At 36.8% G+C, this 24,548-nt stretch overlaps 28 pseudogenes; all 28 read left to right on the forward strand.

Annotated features, from left to right (window-relative positions):
- Positions 1-765: 765 nt before the first annotated feature.
- Positions 766-884, forward strand: LOC145647842 (5S ribosomal RNA; annotated as a pseudogene).
- A 792-nt stretch (positions 885-1,676) lies between these two features.
- LOC145647267 (5S ribosomal RNA) lies at positions 1,677-1,795 on the forward strand (annotated as a pseudogene).
- A 791-nt stretch (positions 1,796-2,586) lies between these two features.
- Positions 2,587-2,705, forward strand: LOC145647061 (5S ribosomal RNA; annotated as a pseudogene).
- A 352-nt stretch (positions 2,706-3,057) lies between these two features.
- LOC145647232 (5S ribosomal RNA) lies at positions 3,058-3,176 on the forward strand (annotated as a pseudogene).
- Positions 3,177-3,966: 790 nt separating this feature from the next.
- LOC145644548 (5S ribosomal RNA) lies at positions 3,967-4,085 on the forward strand (annotated as a pseudogene).
- A 1,231-nt stretch (positions 4,086-5,316) lies between these two features.
- Positions 5,317-5,435, forward strand: LOC145644147 (5S ribosomal RNA; annotated as a pseudogene).
- Positions 5,436-6,103: 668 nt separating this feature from the next.
- Positions 6,104-6,222, forward strand: LOC145647174 (5S ribosomal RNA; annotated as a pseudogene).
- Positions 6,223-7,015: 793 nt separating this feature from the next.
- On the forward strand, positions 7,016-7,134 carry LOC145643653 (5S ribosomal RNA; annotated as a pseudogene).
- Positions 7,135-7,802: 668 nt separating this feature from the next.
- Positions 7,803-7,921, forward strand: LOC145650832 (5S ribosomal RNA; annotated as a pseudogene).
- A 791-nt stretch (positions 7,922-8,712) lies between these two features.
- LOC145647365 (5S ribosomal RNA) lies at positions 8,713-8,831 on the forward strand (annotated as a pseudogene).
- Positions 8,832-9,498: 667 nt separating this feature from the next.
- Positions 9,499-9,617, forward strand: LOC145650833 (5S ribosomal RNA; annotated as a pseudogene).
- A 791-nt stretch (positions 9,618-10,408) lies between these two features.
- LOC145647366 (5S ribosomal RNA) lies at positions 10,409-10,527 on the forward strand (annotated as a pseudogene).
- A 667-nt stretch (positions 10,528-11,194) lies between these two features.
- LOC145650659 (5S ribosomal RNA) lies at positions 11,195-11,313 on the forward strand (annotated as a pseudogene).
- A 792-nt stretch (positions 11,314-12,105) lies between these two features.
- Positions 12,106-12,224, forward strand: LOC145649092 (5S ribosomal RNA; annotated as a pseudogene).
- A 790-nt stretch (positions 12,225-13,014) lies between these two features.
- Positions 13,015-13,133, forward strand: LOC145650468 (5S ribosomal RNA; annotated as a pseudogene).
- Positions 13,134-13,485: 352 nt separating this feature from the next.
- LOC145647233 (5S ribosomal RNA) lies at positions 13,486-13,604 on the forward strand (annotated as a pseudogene).
- Positions 13,605-14,834: 1,230 nt separating this feature from the next.
- Positions 14,835-14,953, forward strand: LOC145643654 (5S ribosomal RNA; annotated as a pseudogene).
- A 668-nt stretch (positions 14,954-15,621) lies between these two features.
- Positions 15,622-15,740, forward strand: LOC145649377 (5S ribosomal RNA; annotated as a pseudogene).
- A 791-nt stretch (positions 15,741-16,531) lies between these two features.
- LOC145648749 (5S ribosomal RNA) lies at positions 16,532-16,650 on the forward strand (annotated as a pseudogene).
- Positions 16,651-17,440: 790 nt separating this feature from the next.
- LOC145647843 (5S ribosomal RNA) lies at positions 17,441-17,559 on the forward strand (annotated as a pseudogene).
- Positions 17,560-18,350: 791 nt separating this feature from the next.
- Positions 18,351-18,469, forward strand: LOC145647268 (5S ribosomal RNA; annotated as a pseudogene).
- Positions 18,470-19,260: 791 nt separating this feature from the next.
- Positions 19,261-19,379, forward strand: LOC145647062 (5S ribosomal RNA; annotated as a pseudogene).
- Positions 19,380-19,731: 352 nt separating this feature from the next.
- On the forward strand, positions 19,732-19,850 carry LOC145647236 (5S ribosomal RNA; annotated as a pseudogene).
- A 790-nt stretch (positions 19,851-20,640) lies between these two features.
- Positions 20,641-20,759, forward strand: LOC145644550 (5S ribosomal RNA; annotated as a pseudogene).
- Positions 20,760-21,990: 1,231 nt separating this feature from the next.
- LOC145644149 (5S ribosomal RNA) lies at positions 21,991-22,109 on the forward strand (annotated as a pseudogene).
- Positions 22,110-22,777: 668 nt separating this feature from the next.
- On the forward strand, positions 22,778-22,896 carry LOC145647176 (5S ribosomal RNA; annotated as a pseudogene).
- Positions 22,897-23,689: 793 nt separating this feature from the next.
- LOC145647089 (5S ribosomal RNA) lies at positions 23,690-23,808 on the forward strand (annotated as a pseudogene).
- A 352-nt stretch (positions 23,809-24,160) lies between these two features.
- LOC145647367 (5S ribosomal RNA) lies at positions 24,161-24,279 on the forward strand (annotated as a pseudogene).
- Positions 24,280-24,548: the final 269 nt, after the last annotated feature.

Here is a 24,548-nt window from a genome sequence, read left to right on the forward strand (position 1 = left end):
TCAAGCTGACATGCTCAAATGTGAAGTGCAGTGATTAATAAAAAAAACTATCTGTTAGCACCTGGGAATAGCAGATGCTGTAAGTTTTTTTTGCATCACTTTCATTTACTCTCCAACTCACATGCCTGAATGTGAAGTGCAGTTATTCATCAAAAACTATCTGTTAGCACCTTGGACTACGAGATGCTGTAAGCTTCTCTTGAATCACTTTAATTTACTGTCAAGATGACATGCTAGGATGTGAAATGCAGTGATTAATTAAAAAAACTATCTGTTAGCACCTGGGAATAGCAGATGCTGTAAGTTTTTGTTGCATCACTTTACTTTAATCTGCAACTGACAAGCTTGTATGTGAAGTGTACAGATTAAATAGAAATATTTTAGTACCAGGGAATAGCAGGTGCTGTAAGATTGTATTGCATCCCTTTAATTTATGTTCAAGCTATCATGTTCAAATTTGAAGTGCAGTGAATAATTAACTCAAACTATCTGTTAGCACCTGGGAATAGCAGATGCTGTAAGTTTTTTTTGCATCACTTTCATTTACTCTCCAACTCACATGCCTGAATGTGAAGTGCAGTGATTCATCAAAAAACTGTCTGTTAGTGCCTCCGTATACCAGATGTTGTAAGCTTTTATTGCATCATTTAATTTACATTCAAGATAACATTCTAGAATGTCAAGTGCAGGGATTAATAAAAAAAATTGTCAGATTGGTCTTTGATCATATTTGCTATGATTAGGCAATTTGAGTAAGTGTTTAAGGCTTACGGCCACACCAGCTTGAGAACGTCCAATCTCATCTGACCTTGGAAGCTAAGCAAGTTTGGGCCTGGATAGTACTGAGGTGGGACTCTACCTAGGAATACCAGGTGCTGTAAGCTCTTCTTGCATCACTTTAATTTACTTTCAAGCTGACATGCTCAAATGTGAAGTGCAGTGATTAATAAAAAAAAAACTATCTGTTAGCACCTGGGAATAGCCGATGCTGTAAGTTTTTTTTGCATCACTTTCATTTACTCTCCAACTCACATGCCTGAATGTGAAGTGCAGTTATTCATCAAAAATCTATCTGTTAGCACCTTGGACTACGAGATGCTGTAAGCTTCTCTTGCATCACTTTAATTTACTTTCAAGATGACATGCTAGGATGTGAAGTGCAGTGATTAATTAAAAAAACTATCTGTTAGCACCTGGGAATAGCAGATGCTGTAAGTTTTTGTTGCATCACTTTACTTTAATCTGCAACTGACAAGCTTGTATGTGAAGTGTACAGATTAAATAGAAATATTTTAGTACCAGGGAATAGCAGGTGCTGTAAGACTGTATTCCATCCCTTTAATTTATGTTCAAGCTATCATGTTCAAATTTGAAGTGCAGTGAATAATTAACTCAAACTATCTGTTAGCACCTGGGAATAGCAGATGCTGTAAGTTTTTTTTGCATCACTTTCATTTACTCTCCAACTCACATGCCTGAATGTGAAGTGCAGTGATTCATCAAAAAACTGTCTGTTAGTGCCTCCGTATACCAGATGTTGTAAGCTTTTATTGCATCATTTAATTTACATTCAAGATAACATTCTAGAATGTCAAGTGCAGGGATTAATAAAAAAATTGTCAGATTGGTCTTTGATCATATTTGCTATGATTAGGCAATTTGAGTAAGTGTTTAAGGCTTACAGCCTCACCAGCTTGAGAACGCCCAATCTCATCTGACCTTGGAAGCTAAGCAAGTTTGGGCCTGGGTAGTACTAAGGTGGGACCCTACCTAGGAATACCAGGTGCTGTAAGCTTTTCTTGCATCACTTTAATTTACTTTCAAGCTAACATGCTCAAATGTGAAGTGCAGTGATTAATAAAAAAAAACTATCTGTTAGCACCTGGGAATAGCCGATGCTGTAAGTTTTTTTTGCATCACTTTCATTTACTCTCCAACTCACATGCCTGAATGTGAAGTGCAGTTATTCATCAAAAATCTATCTGTTAGCACCTTGGACTACGAGATGCTGTAAGCTTCTCTTGCATCACTTTAATTTACTTTCAAGATGACATGCTAGGATGTGAAGTGCAGTGATTAATTAAAAAAACTATCTGTTAGCACCTGGGAATAGCAGATGCTGTAAGTTTTTGTTGCATCACTTTACTTTAATCTGCAACTGACAAGCTTGTATGTGAAGTGTACAGATTAAATAGAAATATTTTAGTACCAGGGAATAGCAGGTGCTGTAAGACTGTATTCCATCCCTTTAATTTATGTTCAAGCTATCATGTTCAAATTTGAAGTGCAGTGAATAATTAACTCAAACTATCTGTTAGCACCTGGGAATAGCAGATGCTGTAAGTTTTTTTTGCATCACTTTCATTTACTCTCCAACTCACATGCCTGAATGTGAAGTGCAGTGATTCATCAAAAAACTGTCTGTTAGTGCCTCCGTATACCAGATGTTGTAAGCTTTTATTGCATCATTTAATTTACATTCAAGATAACATTCTAGAATGTCAAGTGCAGGGATTAATAAAAAAATTGTCAGATTGGTCTTTGATCATATTTGCTATGATTAGGCAATTTGAGTAAGTGTTTAAGGCTTACGGCCTCACCAGCTTGAGAACGCCCAATCTCATCTGACCTTGGAAGCTAAGCAAGTTTGGGCCTGGGTAGTACTAAGGTGGGACCCTACCTAGGAATACCAGGTGCTGTAAGCTTTTCTTGCATCACTTTAATTTACTTTCAAGCTAACATGCTCAAATGTGAAGTGCAGTGATTAATAAAAAAAACTATCTGTTAGCACCTGGGAATAGCAGATGCTGTAAGTTTTTTTTGCATCACTTTCATTTACTCTCCAACTCACATGCCTGAATGTGAAGTGCAGTGATTCATCAAAAAACTGTCTGTTAGTGCCTCCGTATACCAGATGTTGTAAGCTTTTATTGCATCATTTAATTTACATTCAAGATAACATTCTAGAATGTCAAGTGCAGGGATTAATAAAAAAAATTGTCAGATTGGTCTTTGATCATATTTGCTATTATTAGGCAATTTGAGTAAGTGTTTAAGGCTTACGGCCACACCAGCTTGAGAACGCCCAATCTCATCTGACCTTGGAAGCTAAACAAGTTTGGGCCTGGATAGTACTGAGGTGGGACCCTACCTAGGAATACCAGGTGCTGTAAGCTTTTCTTGCATCACTTTAATTTACTTTCAAGCTGACATGCTCAAATGTGAAGTGCAGTGATTAATAAAAAAAACTATCTGTTAGCACCTGGGAATAGCAGATGCTGGAAGTTTTTTTTGCATCACTTTCATTTACTCTCCAACTCACATGCCTGAATGTGAAGTGCAGTTATTCATCAAAAACTATCTGTTAGCACCTTGGACTACGAGATGCTGTAAGCTTCTCTTGAATCACTTTAATTTACTGTCAAGATGACATGCTAGGATGTGAAATGCAGTGATTAATTAAAAAAACTATCTGTTAGCACCTGGGAATAGCAGATGCTGTAAGTTTTTGTTGCATCACTTTACTTTAATCTGCAACTGACAAGCTTGTATGTGAAGTGTACAGATTAAATAGAAATATTTTAGTACCAGGGAATAGCAGGTGCTGTAAGATTGTATTGCATCCCTTTAATTTATGTTCAAGCTATCATGTTCAAATTTGAAGTGCAGTGAATAATTAACTCAAACTATCTGTTAGCACCTGGGAATAGCAGATGCTGTAAGTTTTTTTTGCATCACTTTCATTTACTCTCCAACTCACATGCCTGAATGTGAAGTGCAGTGATTCATCAAAAAACTGTCTGTTAGTGCCTCCGTATACCAGATGTTGTAAGCTTTTATTGCATCATTTAATTTACAATCAAGATAACATTCTAGAATGTCAAGTGCAGGGATTAATAAAAAAAATTGTCAGATTGGTCTTTGATCATATTTGCTATGATTAGGCAATTTGAGTAAGTGTTTAAGGCTTACGGCCACACCAGCTTGAGAAAGTGCAATCTCATCTGACCTTGGAAGCTAAGCAAGTTTGGGCCTGGATAATACTGAGGTGGGACTCTACCTAGGAATACCAGGTGCTGTAAGCTCTTCTTGCATCACTTTAATTTACTTTCAAGCTGACATGCTCAAATGTGAAGTGCAGTGATTAATAAAAAAAAACTATCTGTTAGCACCTGGGAATAGCCGATGCTGTAAGTTTTTTTTGCATCACTTTCATTTACTCTCCAACTCACATGCCTGAATGTGAAGTGCAGTTATTCATCAAAAATCTATCAGTTAGCACCTTGGACTACGAGATGCTGTTAAGCTTCTCTTGCATCACTTTAATTTACTTTCAAGATGACATGCTAGGATGTGAAGTGCAGTGATTAATTAAAAAAACTATCTGTTAGCACCTGGGAATAGCAGATGCTGTAAGTTTTTGTTGCATCACTTTACTCTAATCTGCAACTGACAAGCTTGTATGTGAAGTGTACAGATTAAATAGAAATCTTTTAGTACCAGGGAATAGCAGGTGCTGTAAGACTGTATTCCATCCCTTTAATTTATGTTCAAGCTATCATGTTCAAATTTGAAGTGCAGTGAATAATTAACTCAAACTATCTGTTAGCACCTGGGAATAGCAGATGCTGTAAGTTTTTTTTGCATCACTTTCATTTACTCTCCAACTCACATGCCTGAATGTGAAGTGCAGTTATTCATCAAAAACTATCTGTTAGCACCTTGGACTACGAGATGCTGTAAGCTTCTCTTGAATCACTTTAATTTACTGTCAAGATGACATGCTAGGATGTGAAATGCAGTGATTAATTAAAAAAACTATCTGTTAGCACCTGGGAATAGCAGATGCTGTAAGTTTTTGTTGCATCACTTTACTTTAATCTGCAACTGACAAGCTTGTATGTGAAGTGTACAGATTAAATAGAAATATTTTAGTACCAGGGAATAGCAGGTGCTGTAAGATTGTATTGCATCCCTTTAATTTATGTTCAAGCTATCATGTTCAAATTTGAAGTGCAGTGAATAATTAACTCAAACTATCTGTTAGCACCTGGGAATAGCAGATGCTGTAAGTTTTTTTTGCATCACTTTCATTTACTCTCCAACTCACATGCCTGAATGTGAAGTGCAGTGATTCATCAAAAAACTGTCTGTTAGTGCCTCCGTATACCAGATGTTGTAAGCTTTTATTGCATCATTTAATTTACATTCAAGATAACATTCTAGAATGTCAAGTGCAGGGATTAATAAAAAAAATTGTCAGATTGGTCTTTGATCATATTTGCTATGATTAGGCAATTTGAGTAAGTGTTTAAGGCTTGCGGCCACACCAGCTTGAGAAAGTGCAATCTCATTTGACCTTGGAAGCTAAGCAAGTTTGGGCCTGGATAGTACTGAGGTGGGACTCTACCTAGGAATACCAGGTGCTGTAAGCTCTTCTTGCATCACTTTAATTTACTTTCAAGCTGACATGCTCAAATGTGAAGTGCAGTGATTAATAAAAAAAAACTATCTGTTAGCACCTGGGAATAGCCGATGCTGTAAGTTTTTTTTGCATCACTTTCATTTACTCTCCAACTCACATGCCTGAATGTGAAGTGCAGTTATTCATCAAAAATCTATCTGTTAGCACCTTGGACTACGAGATGCTGTAAGCTTCTCTTGCATCACTTTAATTTACTTTCAAGATGACATGCTAGGATGTGAAGTGCAGTGATTAATTAAAAAAACTATCTGTTAGCACCTGGGAATAGCAGATGCTGTAAGTTTTTGTTGCATCACTTTAGTCTAATCTGCAACTGACAAGCTTGTATGTGAAGTGTACAGATTAAATAGAAATATTTTAGTACCAGGGAATAGCAGGTGCTGTAAGACTGTATTCCATCCCTTTAATTTATGTTCAAGCTATCATGTTCAAATTTGAAGTGCAGTGAATAATTAGTGCCTCCGTATACCAGCTCCGTATTGTAAGCTTTTATTGCATCATTTAATTACATTCAAGATAACATTCTAGAATGTCAAGTGCAGGGATTAATAAAAAAAATTGTCAGATTGGTCTTTGATCATATTTGCTATGATTAGGCAATTTGAGTAAGTGTTTAAGGCTTACGGCCACACCAGCTTGAGAATGCCCAATCTCATCTGACCTTGGAAGCTAAGCAAGTTTGGGCCTGGATAGTACTGAGGTGGGACTCTACCTAGGAATACCAGGTGCTGTAAGCTCTTCTTGCATCACTTTAATTTACTTTCAAGCTGACATGCTCAAATGTGAAGTGCAGTGATTAATAAAAAAAAACTATCTGTTAGCACCTGGGAATAGCCGATGCTGTAAGTTTTTTTTGCATCACTTTCATTTACTCTCCAACTCACATGCCTGAATGTGAAGTGCAGTTATTCATCAAAAATCTATCTGTTAGCACCTTGGACTACGAGATGCTGTTAAGCTTCTCTTGCATCACTTTAATTTACTTTCAAGATGACATGCTAGGATGTGAAGTGCAGTGATTAATTAAAAAAACTATCTGTTAGCACCTGGGAATAGCAGATGCTGTAAGTTTTTGTTGCATCACTTTACTCTAATCTGCAACTGACAAGCTTGTATGTGAAGTGTACAGATTAAATAGAAATCTTTTAGTACCAGGGAATAGCAGGTGCTGTAAGACTGTATTCCATCCCTTTAATTTATGTTCAAGCTATCATGTTCAAATTTGAAGTGCAGTGAATAATTAACTCAAACTATCTGTTAGCACCTGGGAATAGCAGATGCTGTAAGTTTTTTTTGCATCACTTTCATTTACTCTCCAACTCACATGCCTGAATGTGAAGTGCAGTGATTCATCAAAAAACTGTCTGTTAGTGCCTCCGTATACCAGATGTTGTAAGCTTTTATTGCATCATTTAATTTACATTCAAGATAACATTCTAGAATGTCAAGTGCAGGGATTAATAAAAAAAATTGTCAGATTGGTCTTTGATCATATTTGCTATGATTAGGCAATTTGAGTAAGTGTTTAAGGCTTACGGCCACACCAGCTTGAGAAAGTGCAATCTCATTTGACCTTGGAAGCTAAGCAAGTTTGGGCCTGGATAGTACTGAGGTGGGACTCTACCTAGGAATACCAGGTGCTGTAAGCTCTTCTTGCATCACTTTAATTTACTTTCAAGCTGACATGCTCAAATGTGAAGTGCAGTGATTAATAAAAAAAAACTATCTGTTAGCACCTGGGAATAGCCGATGCTGTAAGTTTTTTTTGCATCACTTTCATTTACTCTCCAACTCACATGCCTGAATGTGAAGTGCAGTTATTCATCAAAAATCTATCTGTTAGCACCTTGGACTACGAGATGCTGTAAGCTTCTCTTGCATCACTTTAATTTACTTTCAAGATGACATGCTAGGATGTGAAGTGCAGTGATTAATTAAAAAAACTATCTGTTAGCACCTGGGAATAGCAGATGCTGTAAGTTTTTGTTGCATCACTTTAGTCTAATCTGCAACTGACAAGCTTGTATGTGAAGTGTACAGATTAAATAGAAATATTTTAGTACCAGGGAATAGCAGGTGCTGTAAGATTGTATTGCATCCCTTTAATTTATGTTCAAGCTATCATGTTCAAATTTGAAGTGCAGTGAATAATTAGTGCCTCCGTATACCAGCTCCGTATTGTAAGCTTTTATTGCATCATTTAATTAAATTCAAGATAACATTCTAGAATGTCAAGTGCAGGGATTAATAAAAAAAATTGTCAGATTGGTCTTTGATCATATTTGCTATGATTAGGCAATTTGAGTAAGTGTTTAAGGCTTACGGCCACACCAGCTTGAGAATGCCCAATCTCATCTGACCTTGGAAGCTGAGCAAGTTTGGTCCTGGATAGTACTGAGGTGGGACCCTACCTAGGAATACCAGGTGCTGTAAGCTTTTCTTGCATCACTTTAATTTACTTTCAAGCTAACATGCTCAAATGTGAAGTGCAGTGATTAATAAAAAAAACCATCTGTTAGCACCTGGGAATAGCCGATGCTGTAAGTTTTTTTTGCATCACTTTCATTTACTCTCCAACTCACATGCCTGAATGTGAAGTGCAGTGATTCATCAAAAAACTATCTGTTAGCACCTTGGACTACGAGATGCTGTAAGCTTCTCTTGCATCACTTTAATTTACTGTCAAGATGACATGCTAGGATGTGAAATGCAGTGATTAATTAAAAAAACTATCTGTTGGCACCTGGGAATAGCAGATGCTGTAAGTTTTTGTTGAATCACTTAAATTTAATCTGCAACTGACAAGCTTGTATGTGAAGTGTACAGATTAAATAGAAATATTTTAGTACCAGGGAATAGCAGGTGCTGTAAGATTGTATTGCATCCCTTTAATTTATGTTCAAGCTATCATGTTCAAATTTGAAGTGCAGTGAATAATTAACTCAAACTATCTGTTAGCACCTCGGAATAGCAGATGCTGTAAGTTTTTTTTGCATCACTTTCATTTACTCTCCAACTCACATGCCTGAATGTAAAGTGCAATGATTCATCAAAAAACTGTCTGTTAGTGCCTCCGTATACCAGATGTTGTAAGCTTTTATTGCATCATTTAATTTACATTCAAGATAACATTCTAGAATGTCAATTGCAGGGATTAATAAAAAAAATTGTCAGATTGGTCTTTGATCATATTTGCTATGATTAGGCAATTAGAGTAAGTGTTTAAGGCTTACGGCCACACCAGCTTGAGAATGCCCAATCTCATCTGACCTTGGAAGCTAAGCAAGTTTGGGCCTGGATAGTACTGAGGTGGGACCCTACCTAGGAATACCAGGTGCTGTAAGCTTTTCTTGCATCACTTTAATTTACTTTCAAGCTAACATGCTCAAATGTGAAGTGCAGTGATTAATAAAAAAAACTATCTGTTAGCACCTGGGAATAGCAGATGCTGTAAGTTTTTTTTGCATCACTTTCATTTACTCTCCAACTCACATGCCTGAATGTGAAGTGCAGTGATTCATCAAAAAACTATCTGTTAGCACCTTGGACTACGAGATGCTGTAAGCTTCTCTTGCATCACTTTAATTTACTGTCAAGATGACATGCTAGGATGTGAAATGCAGTGATTGATTAAAAAAACTATCTGTTGGCAACTGGGAATAGCAGATGCTGTAAGTTTTTGTTGAATCACTTTAATTTAATCTGCTACTGACAAGCTTGTATGTGAAGTGTACAGATTAAATAGAAATCTTTTAGTACCAGGGAATAGCAGGTGCTGTAAGATTGTATTGCATCCCTTTAATTTATGTTCAAGCTATCATGTTCAAATTTGAAGTGCAGTGAATAATTAGTGCCTCCGTATACCAGCTCCGTATTGTAAGCTTTTATTGCATCATTTAATTAAATTCAAGATAACATTCTAGAATGTCAAGTGCAGGGATTAATAAAAAAAATTGTCAGATTGGTCTTTGATCATATTTGCTATGATTAGGCAATTTGAGTAAGTGTTTAAGGCTTACGGCCACACCAGCTTGAGAATGCCCAATCTCATCTGACCTTGGAAGCTGAGCAAGTTTGGTCCTGGATAGTACTGAGGTGGGACCCTACCTAGGAATACCAGGTGCTGTAAGCTTTTCTTGCATCACTTTAATTTACTTTCAAGCTAACATGCTCAAATGTGAAGTGCAGTGATTAATAAAAAAAACCATCTGTTAGCACCTGGGAATAGCCGATGCTGTAAGTTTTTTTTGCATCACTTTCATTTACTCTCCAACTCACATGCCTGAATGTGAAGTGCAGTGATTCATCAAAAAACTATCTGTTAGCACCTTGGACTACGAGATGCTGTAAGCTTCTCTTGCATCACTTTAATTTACTGTCAAGATGACATGCTAGGATGTGAAATGCAGTGATTAATTAAAAAAACTATCTGTTGGCACCTGGGAATAGCAGATGCTGTAAGTTTTTGTTGAATCACTTAAATTTAATCTGCAACTGACAAGCTTGTATGTGAAGTGTACAGATTAAATAGAAATATTTTAGTACCAGGGAATAGCAGGTGCTGTAAGATTGTATTGCATCCCTTTAATTTATGTTCAAGCTATCATGTTCAAATTTGAAGTGCAGTGAATAATTAACTCAAACTATCTGTTAGCACCTCGGAATAGCAGATGCTGTAAGTTTTTTTTGCATCACTTTCATTTACTCTCCAACTCACATGCCTGAATGTAAAGTGCAATGATTCATCAAAAAACTGTCTGTTAGTGCCTCCGTATACCAGATGTTGTAAGCTTTTATTGCATCATTTAATTTACATTCAAGATAACATTCTAGAATGTCAATTGCAGGGATTAATAAAAAAAATTGTCAGATTGGTCTTTGATCATATTTGCTATGATTAGGCAATTAGAGTAAGTGTTTAAGGCTTACGGCCACACCAGCTTGAGAATGCCCAATCTCATCTGACCTTGGAAGCTAAGCAAGTTTGGGCCTGGATAGTACTGAGGTGGGACCCTACCTAGGAATACCAGGTGCTGTAAGCTTTTCTTGCATCACTTTAATTTACTTTCAAGCTAACATGCTCAAATGTGAAGTGCAGTGATTAATAAAAAAAACTATCTGTTAGCACCTGGGAATAGCAGATGCTGTAAGTTTTTTTTGCATCACTTTCATTTACTCTCCAACTCACATGCCTGAATGTGAAGTGCAGTGATTCATCAAAAAACTATCTGTTAGCACCTTGGACTACGAGATGCTGTAAGCTTCTCTTGCATCACTTTAATTTACTGTCAAGATGACATGCTAGGATGTGAAATGCAGTGATTGATTAAAAAAACTATCTGTTGGCAACTGGGAATAGCAGATGCTGTAAGTTTTTGTTGAATCACTTTAATTTAATCTGCTACTGACAAGCTTGTATGTGAAGTGTACAGATTAAATAGAAATCTTTTAGTACCAGGGAATAGCAGGTGCTGTAAGATTGTATTGCATCCCTTTAATTTATGTTCAAGCTATCATGTTCAAATTTGAAGTGCAGTGAATAATTAGTGCCTCCGTATACCAGCTCCGTATTGTAAGCTTTTATTGCATCATTTAATTACATTCAAGATAACATTCTAGAATGTCAAGTGCAGGGAGTAATAAAAAAAATTGTCAGATTGGTCTTTGATCATATTTGCTATGATTAGGCAATTTGAGTAAGTGTTTAAGGCTTACGGCCACACCAGCTTGAGAACGCCCAATCTCATCTGACCTTGGAAGCTAAGCAAGTTTGGGCCTGGATAGTACTGAGGTGGGACTCTACCTACTAATAACAGGTGCTGTAAGCTTTTCTTGCATCACTTTAATTTACTTTCAAGCTGACATGCTCAAATGTGAAGTGCAGTGATTAATAAAAAAAAACTATCTGTTAGCACCTGGGAATAGCCGATGCTGTAAGTTTTTTTTGCATCACTTTCATTTACTCTCCAACTCACATGCCTGAATGTGAAGTGCAGTTAGTCATCAAAAATCTATCTGTTAGCACCTTGGACTACGAGATGCTGTAAGCTTCTCTTGCATCACTTTAATTTACTTTCAAGATGACATGCTAGGATGTGAAGTGCAGTGATTAATTAAAAAAACTATCTGTTAGCACCTGGGAATAGCAGATGCTGTAAGTTTTTGTTGCATCACTTTACTTTAATCTGCAACTGACAAGCTTGTATGTGAAGTGTACAGATTAAATAGAAATATTTTAGTACCAGGGAATAGCAGGTGCTGTAAGACTGTATTCCATCCCTTTAATTTATGTTCAAGCTATCATGTTCAAATTTGAAGTGCAGTGAATAATTAACTCAAACTATCTGTTAGCACCTGGGAATAGCAGATGCTGTAAGTTTTTTTTGCATCACTTTCATTTACTCTCCAACTCACATGCCTGAATGTGAAGTGCAGTGATTCATCAAAAAACTGTCTGTTAGTGCCTCCGTATACCAGATGTTGTAAGCTTTTATTGCATCATTTAATTTACATTCAAGATAACATTCTAGAATGTCAAGTGCAGGGATTAATAAAAAAAATTGTCAGATTGGTCTTTGATCATATTTGCTATGATTAGGCAATTTGAGTAAGTGTTTAAGGCTTATGGCCACACCAGCTTGAGAACGCCCAACCTCATCTGACCTTGGAAGCTAAGCAAGTTTGGGCCTGGATAGTACTGAGGTGGGACCCTACCTAGGAATACCAGGTGCTGTAAGCTTTTCTTGCATCACTTTAATTTACTTTCAAGCTGACATGCTCAAATGTGAAGTGCAGTGATTAATAAAAAAAACTATCTGTTAGCACCTGGGAATAGCCGATGCTGTAAGTTTTTTTTGCATCACTTTCATTTACTCTCCAACTCACATGCCTGAATGTGAAGTGCAGTGATTCATCAAAAACTATCTGTTAGCACCTTGGACTACGAGATGCTGTAAGCTTCTCTTGAATCACTTTAATTTATTGTCAAGATGACATGCTAGGATGTGAAATGCAGTGATTAATTAAAAAAACTATCTGTTAGCACCTGGGAATAGCAGATGCTGTAAGTTTTTGTTGCATCACTTTACTTTAATCTGCAACTGACAAGCTTGTATGTGAAGTGTACAGATTAAATAGAAATATTTTAGTACCAGGGAATAGCAGGTGCTGTAAGATTGTATTGCATCCCTTTAATGTATGTTCAAGCTATCATGTTCAAATTTGAAGTGCAGTGAATAATTAACTCAAACTATCTGATAGCACCTGGGAATAGCAGATGCTGTACATTTTTTTTGCATCACTTTCATTTACTCTCCAACTCACATGCCTGAATGTGAAGTGCAGTGATTCATCAAAAAACTGTCTGTTAGTGCCTCCGTATACCAGATGTTGTAAGCTTTTATTGCATCATTTAATTTACATTCAAGATAACATTCTAGAATGTCAAGTGCAGGGATTAATAAAAAAAATTGTCAGATTGGTCTTTGATCATATTTGCTATGATTAGGCAATTTGAGTAAGTGCTTAAGGCTTACGGCCACACCAGCTTGAGAACGCCCAATCTCATCTTACCTTGGAAGGTAAGCAAGTTTGGGCCTGGATAGTACTGAGGTGGGGCTCTACCTAGGAATACCAGGTGCTGTAAGCTTTTCTTGCATCACTTTAATTTACTTTCAAGCTGACATGCTCAAATGTGAAGTGCAGTGATTAATAAAAAAAACTATCTGTTAGCACCTGGGAATAGCAGATGCTGTAAGTTTTTTTTGCATCACTTTCATTTACTCTCCAACTCACATGCCTGAATGTGAAGTGCAGTGATTCATCAAAAAACTGTCTGTTAGTGCCTCCGTATACCAGATGTTGTAAGCTTTTATTGCATCATTTAATTTACATTCAAGATAACATTCTAGAATGTCAAGTGCAGGGATTAATAAAAAAAATTGTCAGATTGGTCTTTGATCATATTTGCTATTATTAGGCAATTTGAGTAAGTGTTTAAGGCTTACGGCCACACCAGCTTGAGAACGCCCAATCTCATCTGACCTTGGAAGCTAAACAAGTTTGGGCCTGGATAGTACTGAGGTGGGACCCTACCTAGGAATACCAGGTGCTGTAAGCTTTTCTTGCATCACTTTAATTTACTTTCAAGCTGACATGCTCAAATGTGAAGTGCAGTGATTAATAAAAAAAACTATCTGTTAGCACCTGGGAATAGCAGATGCTGTAAGTTTTTTTTGCATCACTTTCATTTACTCTCCAACTCACATGCCTGAATGTGAAGTGCAGTTATTCATCAAAAACTATCTGTTAGCACCTTGGACTACGAGATGCTGTAAGCTTCTCTTGAATCACTTTAATTTACTGTCAAGATGACATGCTAGGATGTGAAATGCAGTGATTAATTAAAAAAACTATCTGTTAGCACCTGGGAATAGCAGATGCTGTAAGTTTTTGTTGCATCACTTTACTTTAATCTGCAACTGACAAGCTTGTATGTGAAGTGTACAGATTAAATAGAAATATTTTAGTACCAGGGAATAGCAGGTGCTGTAAGATTGTATTGCATCCCTTTAATTTATGTTCAAGCTATCATGTTCAAATTTGAAGTGCAGTGAATAATTAACTCAAACTATCTGTTAGCACCTGGGAATAGCAGATGCTGTAAGTTTTTTTTGCATCACTTTCATTTACTCTCCAACTCACATGCCTGAATGTGAAGTGCAGTTATTCATCAAAAATCTATCTGTTAGCACCTTGGACTACGAGATGCTGTTAAGCTTCTCTTGCATCACTTTAATTTACTTTCAAGATGACATGCTAGGATGTGAAGTGCAGTGATTAATTAAAAAAACTATCTGTTAGCACCTGGGAATAGCAGATGCTGTAAGTTTTTGTTGCATCACTTTACTCTAATCTGCAACTGACAAGCTTGTATGTGAAGTGTACAGATTAAATAGAAATCTTTTAGTACCAGGGAATAGCAGGTGCTGTAAGACTGTATTCCATCCCTTTAATTTATGTTCAAGCTATCATGTTCAAATTTGAAGTGCAGTGAATAATTAACTCAAACTATCTGTTAGCACCTGGGAATAGCAGATGCTGTAAGTTTTTTTTGCATCACTTTCATTTACTCTCCAACTCACATGCCTGAATGTGAAGTGCAGTGATTCATCAAAAAACTGTCTGTTAGTGCCTCCGTATACCAGATGTTGTAAGCTTTTATTGCATCATTTAATTTACATTCAAGATAACATTCTAGAATGTCAAGTGCAGGGATTAATAAAAAAAATTGTCAGATTGGTCTTTGATCATATTTGCTATGATTAGGCAATTTGAGTAAGTGTTTAAGGCTTACGGCCACACCAGCTTGAGAAAGTGCAATCTCATTTGACCTTGGAAGCTAAGCAAGTTTGGGCCTGGATAGTACTGAGGTGGGACTCTACCTAGGAATACCAGGTGCTGTAAGCTCTTCTTGCATCACTTTAATTTACTTTCAAGCTGACATGCTCAAATGTGAAGTGCAGTGATTAATAAAAAAAAACTATCTGTTAGCACCTGGGAATAGCCGATGCTGTAAGTTTTTTTTGCATCACTTTCATTTACTCTCCAACTCACATGCCTGAATGTGAAGTGCAGTTATTCATCAAAAATCTATCTGTTAGCACCTTGGACTACGAGATGCTGTAAGCTTCTCTTGCATCACTTTAATTTACTTTCAAGATGACATGCTAGGATGTGAAGTGCAGTGATTAATTAAAAAAACTATCTGTTAGCACCTGGGAATAGCAGATGCTGTAAGTTTTTGTTGCATCACTTTAGTCTAATCTGCAACTGACAAGCTTGTATGTGAAGTGTACAGTTTAAATAGAAATATTTTAGTACCAGGGAATAGCAGGTGCTGTAAGACTGTATTCCATCCCTTTAATTTATGTTCAAGCTATCATGTTCAAATTTGAAGTGCAGTGAATAATTAGTGCCTCCGTATACCAGCTCCGTATTGTAAGCTTTTATTGCATCATTTAATTACATTCAAGATAACATTCTAGAATGTCAAGTGCAGGGATTAATAAAAAAAATTGTCAGATTGGTCTTTGATCATATTTGCTATGATTAGGCAATTTGAGTAAGTGTTTAAGGCTTACGGCCACACCAGCTTGAGAATGCCCAATCTCATCTGACCTTGGAAGCTAAGCAAGTTTGGTCCTGGATAGTACTGAGGTGGGACCCTACCTAGGAATACCAGGTGCTGTAAGCTTTTCTTGCATCACTTTAATTTACTTTCAAGCTAACATGCTCAAATGTGAAGTGCAGTGATTAATAAAAAAAACCATCTGTTAGCACCTGGGAATAGCCGATGCTGTAAGTTTTTTTTGCATCACTTTCATTTACTCTCCAACTCACATGCCTGAATGTGAAGTGCAGTGATTCATCAAAAAACTATCTGTTAGCACCTTGGACTACGAGATGCTGTAAGCTTCTCTTGCATCACTTTAATTTACTGTCAAGATGACATGCTAGGATGTGAAATGCAGTGATTAATTAAAAAAACTATCTGTTGGCACCTGGGAATAGCAGATGCTGTAAGTTTTTGTTGAATCACTTAAATTTAATCTGCAACTGACAAGCTTGTATGTGAAGTGTACAGATTAAATAGAAATATTTTAGTACCAGGGAATAGCAGGTGCTGTAAGATTGTATTGCATCCCTTTAATTTATGTTCAAGCTATCATGTTCAAATTTGAAGTGCAGTGAATAATTAACTCAAACTATCTGTTAGCACCTCGGAATAGCAGATGCTGTAAGTTTTCTTTGCATCACTTTCATTTACTCTCCAACTCACATGCCTGAATGTGAAGTGCAGTGATTCATCAAAAAACTGTCTGTTAGTGCCTCCGTATACCAGATGTTGTAAGCTTTTATTGCATCATTTAATTTACATTCAAGATAACAGTCTAGAATGTCAAGTGCAGGGATTAATAAAAAAAATTGTCAGATTGGTCTTTGATCATATTTGCTATGATTAGGCAATTTGAGTAAGCGTGTAAGGTTTACGGCCACACCAGCTTGAGAACGCCCAATCTCATCTGACCTTGAAAGCTAAGCAAGTTTGGGCCTGGATAGTACTGAGGTGGGACCCTACCTAGGAATACCAGGTGCTGTAAGCTTTTCTTGCATCACTTTAATTTACTTTCAAGCTGACATGCTCAAATGTGAAGTGCAGTGATTAATAAAAAAAACTATCTGTTAGCACCTGGGAATAGCCGATGCTGTAAGTTTTTTTTGCATCACTTTCATTTACTCTCCAACTCACATGCCTGAATGTGAAGTGCAGTGATTCATCAAAAACTATCTGTTAGCACCTTGGACTACGAGATGCTGTAAGCTTCTCTTGAATCACTTTAATTTATTGTCAAGATGACATGCTAGGATGTGAAATGCAGTGATTAATTAAAAAAACTATCTGTTAGCACCTGGGAATAGCAGATGCTGTAAGTTTTTGTTGCATCACTTTACTTTAATCTGCAACTGACAAGCTTGTATGTGAAGTGTACAGATTAAATAGAAATATTTTAGTACCAGGGAATAGCAGGTGCTGTAAGATTGTATTGCATCCCTTTAATGTATGTTCAAGCTATCATGTTCAAATTTGAAGTGCAGTGAATAATTAACTCAAACTATCTGATAGCACCTGGGAATAGCAGATGCTGTACATTTTTTTTGCATCACTTTCATTTACTCTCCAACTCACATGCCTGAATGTGAAGTGCAGTGATTCATCAAAAAACTGTCTGTTAGTGCCTCCGTATACCAGATGTTGTAAGCTTTTATTGCATCATTTAATTTACATTCAAGATAACATTCTAGAATGTCAAGTGCAGGGATTAATAAAAAAAATTGTCAGATTGGTCTTTGATCATATTTGCTATGATTAGGCAATTTGAGTAAGTGTTTAAGGCTTACGGCCACACCAGCTTGAGAACGTCCAATCTCATCTGACCTTGGAAGCTAAGCAAGTTTGGGCCTGGATAGTACTGAGGTGGGACTCTACCTAGGAATACCAGGTGCTGTAAGCTCTTCTTGCATCACTTTAATTTACTTTCAAGCTGACATGCTCAAATGTGAAGTGCAGTGATTAATAAAAAAAAACTATCTGTTAGCACCTGGGAATAGCCGATGCTGTAAGTTTTTTTTGCATCACTTTCATTTACTCTCCAACTCACATGCCTGAATGTGAAGTGCAGTTATTCATCAAAAATCTATCTGTTAGCACCTTGGACTACGAGATGCTGTAAGCTTCTCTTGCATCACTTTAATTTACTTTCAAGATGACATGCTAGGATGTGAAGTGCAGTGATTAATTAAAAAAACTATCTGTTAGCACCTGGGAATAGCAGATGCTGTAAGTTTTTGTTGCATCACTTTACTTTAATCTGCAACTGACAAGCTTGTATGTGAAGTGTACAGATTAAATAGAAATATTTTAGTACCAGGGAATAGCAGGTGCTGTAAGACTGTATTCCATCCCTTTAATTTATGTTCAAGCTATCATGTTCAAATTTGAAGTGCAGTGAATAATTAACTCAAACTATCTGTTAGCACCTGGGAATAGCAGATGCTGTAAGTTTTTTTTGCATCACTTTCATTTACTCTCCAACTCACATGCCTGAATGTGAAGTGCAGTGATTCATCAAAAAACTGTCTGTTAGTGCCTCCGTATACCAGATGTTGTAAGCTTTTATTGCATCATTTAATTTACATTCAAGATAACATTCTAGAATGTCAAGTGCAGGGATTAATAAAAAAATTGTCAGATTGGTCTTTGATCATATTTGCTATGATTAGGCAATTTGAGTAAGTGTTTAAGGCTTACAGCCTCACCAGCTTGAGAACGCCCAATCTCATCTGACCTTGGAAGCTAAGCAAGTTTGGGCCTGGGTAGTACTAAGGTGGGACCCTACCTAGGAATACCAGGTGCTGTAAGCTTTTCTTGCATCACTTTAATTTACTTTCAAGCTAACATGCTCAAATGTGAAGTGCAGTGATTAATAAAAAAAAACTATCTGTTAGCACCTGGGAATAGCCGATGCTGTAAGTTTTTTTTGCATCACTTTCATTTACTCTCCAACTCACATGCCTGAATGTGAAGTGCAGTTATTCATCAAAAATCTATCTGTTAGCACCTTGGACTACGAGATGCTGTAAGCTTCTCTTGCATCACTTTAATTTACTTTCAAGATGACATGCTAGGATGTGAAGTGCAGTGATTAATTAAAAAAACTATCTGTTAGCACCTGGGAATAGCAGATGCTGTAAGTTTTTGTTGCATCACTTTACTTTAATCTGCAACTGACAAGCTTGTATGTGAAGTGTACAGATTAAATAGAAATATTTTAGTACCAGGGAATAGCAGGTGCTGTAAGACTGTATTCCATCCCTTTAATTTATGTTCAAGCTATCATGTTCAAATTTGAAGTGCAGTGAATAATTAACTCAAACTATCTGTTAGCACCTGGGAATAGCAGATGCTGTAAGTTTTTTTTGCATCACTTTCATTTACTCTCCAACTCACATGCCTGAATGTGAAGTGCAGTGATTCATCAAAAAACTGTCTGTTAGTGCCTCCGTATACCAGATGTTGTAAGCTTTTATTGCATCATTTAATTTACATTCAAGATAACATTCTAGAATGTCAAGTGCAGGGATTAATAAAAAAATTGTCAGATTGGTCTTTGATCATATTTGCTATGATTAGGCAATTTGAGTAAGTGTTTAAGGCTTACGGCCTCACCAGCTTGAGAACGCCCAATCTCATCTGACCTTGGAAGCTAAGCAAGTTTGGGCCTGGGTAGTACTAAGGTGGGACCCTACCTAGGAATACCAGGTGCTGTAAGCTTTTCTTGCATCACTTTAATTTACTTTCAAGCTAACATGCTCAAATGTGAAGTGCAGTGATTAATAAAAAAAACTATCTGTTAGCACCTGGGAATAGCAGATGCTGTAAGTTTTTTTTGCATCACTTTCATTTACTCTCCAACTCACATGCCTGAATGTGAAGTGCAGTGATTCATCAAAAAACTGTCTGTTAGTGCCTCCGTATACCAGATGTTGTAAGCTTTTATTGCATCATTTAATTTACATTCAAGATAACATTCTAGAATGTCAAGTGCAGGGATTAATAAAAAAAATTGTCAGATTGGTCTTTGATCATATTTGCTATTATTAGGCAATTTGAGTAAGTGTTTAAGGCTTACGGCCACACCAGCTTGAGAACGCCCAATCTCATCTGACCTTGGAAGCTAAACAAGTTTGGGCCTGGATAGTACTGAGGTGGGACCCTACCTAGGAATACCAGGTGCTGTAAGCTTTTCTTGCATCACTTTAATTTACTTTCAAGCTGACATGCTCAAATGTGAAGTGCAGTGATTAATAAAAAAAACTATCTGTTAGCACCTGGGAATAGCAGATGCTGTAAGTTTTTTTTGCATCACTTTCATTTACTCTCCAACTCACATGCCTGAATGTGAAGTGCAGTTATTCATCAAAAACTATCTGTTAGCACCTTGGACTACGAGATGCTGTAAGCTTCTCTTGAATCACTTTAATTTACTGTCAAGATGACATGCTAGGATGTGAAATGCAGTGATTAATTAAAAAAACTATCTGTTAGCACCTGGGAATAGCAGATGCTGTAAGTTTTTGTTGCATCACTTTACTTTAATCTGCAACTGACAAGCTTGTATGTGAAGTGTACAGATTAAATAGAAATATTTTAGTACCAGGGAATAGCAGGTGCTGTAAGATTGTATTGCATCCCTTTAATTTATGTTCAAGCTATCATGTTCAAATTTGAAGTGCAGTGAATAATTAACTCAAACTATCTGTTAGCACCTGGGAATAGCAGATGCTGTAAGTTTTTTTTGCATCACTTTCATTTACTCTCCAACTCACATGCCTGAATGTGAAGTGCAGTGATTCATCAAAAAACTGTCTGTTAGTGCCTCCGTATACCAGATGTTGTAAGCTTTTATTGCATCATTTAATTTACAATCAAGATAACATTCTAGAATGTCAAGTGCAGGGATTAATAAAAAAAATTGTCAGATTGGTCTTTGATCATATTTGCTATGATTAGGCAATTTGAGTAAGTGTTTAAGGCTTACGGCCACACCAGCTTGAGAAAGTGCAATCTCATCTGACCTTGGAAGCTAAGCAAGTTTGGGCCTGGATAATACTGAGGTGGGACTCTACCTAGGAATACCAGGTGCTGTAAGCTCTTCTTGCATCACTTTAATTTACTTTCAAGCTGACATGCTCAAATGTGAAGTGCAGTGATTAATAAAAAAAAACTATCTGTTAGCACCTGGGAATAGCCGATGCTGTAAGTTTTTTTTGCATCACTTTCATTTACTCTCCAACTCACATGCCTGAATGTGAAGTGCAGTTATTCATCAAAAATCTATCAGTTAGCACCTTGGACTACGAGATGCTGTTAAGCTTCTCTTGCATCACTTTAATTTACTTTCAAGATGACATGCTAGGATGTGAAGTGCAGTGATTAATTAAAAAAACTATCTGTTAGCACCTGGGAATAGCAGATGCTGTAAGTTTTTGTTGCATCACTTTACTCTAATCTGCAACTGACAAGCTTGTATGTGAAGTGTACAGATTAAATAGAAATCTTTTAGTACCAGGGAATAGCAGGTGCTGTAAGACTGTATTCCATCCCTTTAATTTATGTTCAAGCTATCATGTTCAAATTTGAAGTGCAGTGAATAATTAACTCAAACTATCTGTTAGCACCTGGGAATAGCAGATGCTGTAAGTTTTTTTTGCATCACTTTCATTTACTCTCCAACTCACATGCCTGAATGTGAAGTGCAGTTATTCATCAAAAACTATCTGTTAGCACCTTGGACTACGAGATGCTGTAAGCTTCTCTTGAATCACTTTAATTTACTGTCAAGATGACATGCTAGGATGTGAAATGCAGTGATTAATTAAAAAAACTATCTGTTAGCACCTGGGAATAGCAGATGCTGTAAGTTTTTGTTGCATCACTTTACTTTAATCTGCAACTGACAAGCTTGTATGTGAAGTGTACAGATTAAATAGAAATATTTTAGTACCAGGGAATAGCAGGTGCTGTAAGATTGTATTGCATCCCTTTAATTTATGTTCAAGCTATCATGTTCAAATTTGAAGTGCAGTGAATAATTAACTCAAACTATCTGTTAGCACCTGGGAATAGCAGATGCTGTAAGTTTTTTTTGCATCACTTTCATTTACTCTCCAACTCACATGCCTGAATGTGAAGTGCAGTGATTCATCAAAAAACTGTCTGTTAGTGCCTCCGTATACCAGATGTTGTAAGCTTTTATTGCATCATTTAATTTACATTCAAGATAACATTCTAGAATGTCAAGTGCAGGGATTAATAAAAAAAATTGTCAGATTGGTCTTTGATCATATTTGCTATGATTAGGCAATTTGAGTAAGTGTTTAAGGCTTGCGGCCACACCAGCTTGAGAAAGTGCAATCTCATTTGACCTTGGAAGCTAAGCAAGTTTGGGCCTGGATAGTACTGAGGTGGGACTCTACCTAGGAATACCAGGTGCTGTAAGCTCTTCTTGCATCACTTTAATTTACTTTCAAGCTGACATGCTCAAATGTGAAGTGCAGTGATTAATAAAAAAAAACTATCTGTTAGCACCTGGGAATAGCCGATGCTGTAAGTTTTTTTTGCATCACTTTCATTTACTCTCCAACTCACATGCCTGAATGTGAAGTGCAGTTATTCATCAAAAATCTATCTGTTAGCACCTTGGACTACGAGATGCTGTAAGCTTCTCTTGCATCACTTTAATTTACTTTCAAGATGACATGCTAGGATGTGAAGTGCAGTGATTAATTAAAAAAACTATCTGTTAGCACCTGGGAATAGCAGATGCTGTAAGTTTTTGTTGCATCACTTTAGTCTAATCTGCAACTGACAAGCTTGTATGTGAAGTGTACAGATTAAATAGAAATATTTTAGTACCAGGGAATAGCAGGTGCTGTAAGACTGTATTCCATCCCTTTAATTTATGTTCAAGCTATCATGTTCAAATTTGAAGTGCAGTGAATAATTAGTGCCTCCGTATACCAGCTCCGTATTGTAAGCTTTTATTGCATCATTTAATTACATTCAAGATAACATTCTAGAATGTCAAGTGCAGGGATTAATAAAAAAAATTGTCAGATTGGTCTTTGATCATATTTGCTATGATTAGGCAATTTGAGTAAGTGTTTAAGGCTTACGGCCACACCAGCTTGAGAATGCCCAATCTCATCTGACCTTGGAAGCTAAGCAAGTTTGGGCCTGGATAGTACTGAGGTGGGACTCTACCTAGGAATACCAGGTGCTGTAAGCTCTTCTTGCATCACTTTAATTTACTTTCAAGCTGACATGCTCAAATGTGAAGTGCAGTGATTAATAAAAAAAAACTATCTGTTAGCACCTGGGAATAGCCGATGCTGTAAGTTTTTTTTGCATCACTTTCATTTACTCTCCAACTCACATGCCTGAATGTGAAGTGCAGTTATTCATCAAAAATCTATCTGTTAGCACCTTGGACTACGAGATGCTGTTAAGCTTCTCTTGCATCACTTTAATTTACTTTCAAGATGACATGCTAGGATGTGAAGTGCAGTGATTAATTAAAAAAACTATCTGTTAGCACCTGGGAATAGCAGATGCTGTAAGTTTTTGTTGCATCACTTTACTCTAATCTGCAACTGACAAGCTTGTATGTGAAGTGTACAGATTAAATAGAAATCTTTTAGTACCAGGGAATAGCAGGTGCTGTAAGACTGTATTCCATCCCTTTAATTTATGTTCAAGCTATCATGTTCAAATTTGAAGTGCAGTGAATAATTAACTCAAACTATCTGTTAGCACCTGGGAATAGCAGATGCTGTAAGTTTTTTTTGCATCACTTTCATTTACTCTCCAACTCACATGCCTGAATGTGAAGTGCAGTGATTCATCAAAAAACTGTCTGTTAGTGCCTCCGTATACCAGATGTTGTAAGCTTTTATTGCATCATTTAATTTACATTCAAGATAACAGTCTAGAATGTCAAGTGCAGGGATTAATAAAAAAAATTGTCAGATTGGTCTTTGATCATATTTGCTATGATTAGGCAATTTGAGTAAGCGTATAAGGTTTACGGCCACACCAGCTTGAGAACGCCCAATCTCATCTGACCTTGGAAGCTAAGCAAGTTTGGGCCTGGATAGTACTGAGGTGGGACCCTACCTAGGAATACCAGGTGCTGTAAGCTTTTCTTGCATCACTTTAATTTACTTTCAAGCTGACATGCTCAAATGTGAAGTGCAGTGATTAATAAAAAAAACTATCTGTTAGCACCTGGGAATAGCCGATGCTGTAAGTTTTTTTTGCATCACTTTCATTTACTCTCCAACTCACATGCCTGAATGTAAAGTGCAATGATTCATCAAAAAACTGTCTGTTAGTGCCTCCGTATACCAGATGTTGTAAGCTTTTATTGCATCATTTAATTTACATTCAAGATAACATTCTAGAATGTCAATTGCAGGGATTAATAAAAAAAATTGTCAGATTGGTCTTTGATCATATTTGCTATGATTAGGCAATTAGAGTAAGTGTTTAAGGCTTACGGCCACACCAGCTTGAGAATGCCCAATCTCATCTGACCTTGGAAGCTAAGCAAGTTTGGGCCTGGATAGTACTGAGGTGGGACCCTACCTAGGAATACCAGGTGCTGTAAGCTTTTCTTGCATCACTTTAATTTACTTTCAAGCTAACATGCTCAAATGTGAAGTGCAGTGATTAATAAAAAAAACTATCTGTTAGCACCTGGGAATAGCAGATGCTGTAAGTTTTTTTTGCATCACTTTCATTTACTCTCCAACTCACATGCCTGAATGTGAAGTGCAGTGATTCATCAAAAAACTATCTGTTAGCACCTTGGACTACGAGATGCTGTAAGCTTCTCTTGCATCACTTTAATTTACTGTCAAGATGACATGCTAGGATGTG

Source organism: Electrophorus electricus, chromosome 13 (genome assembly GCF_041902795.1).
Source record: "Electrophorus electricus isolate QZ-2024a chromosome 13, ASM4190279v1, whole genome shotgun sequence".
Lineage (NCBI taxonomy): Eukaryota > Metazoa > Chordata > Actinopteri > Gymnotiformes > Gymnotidae > Electrophorus > Electrophorus electricus.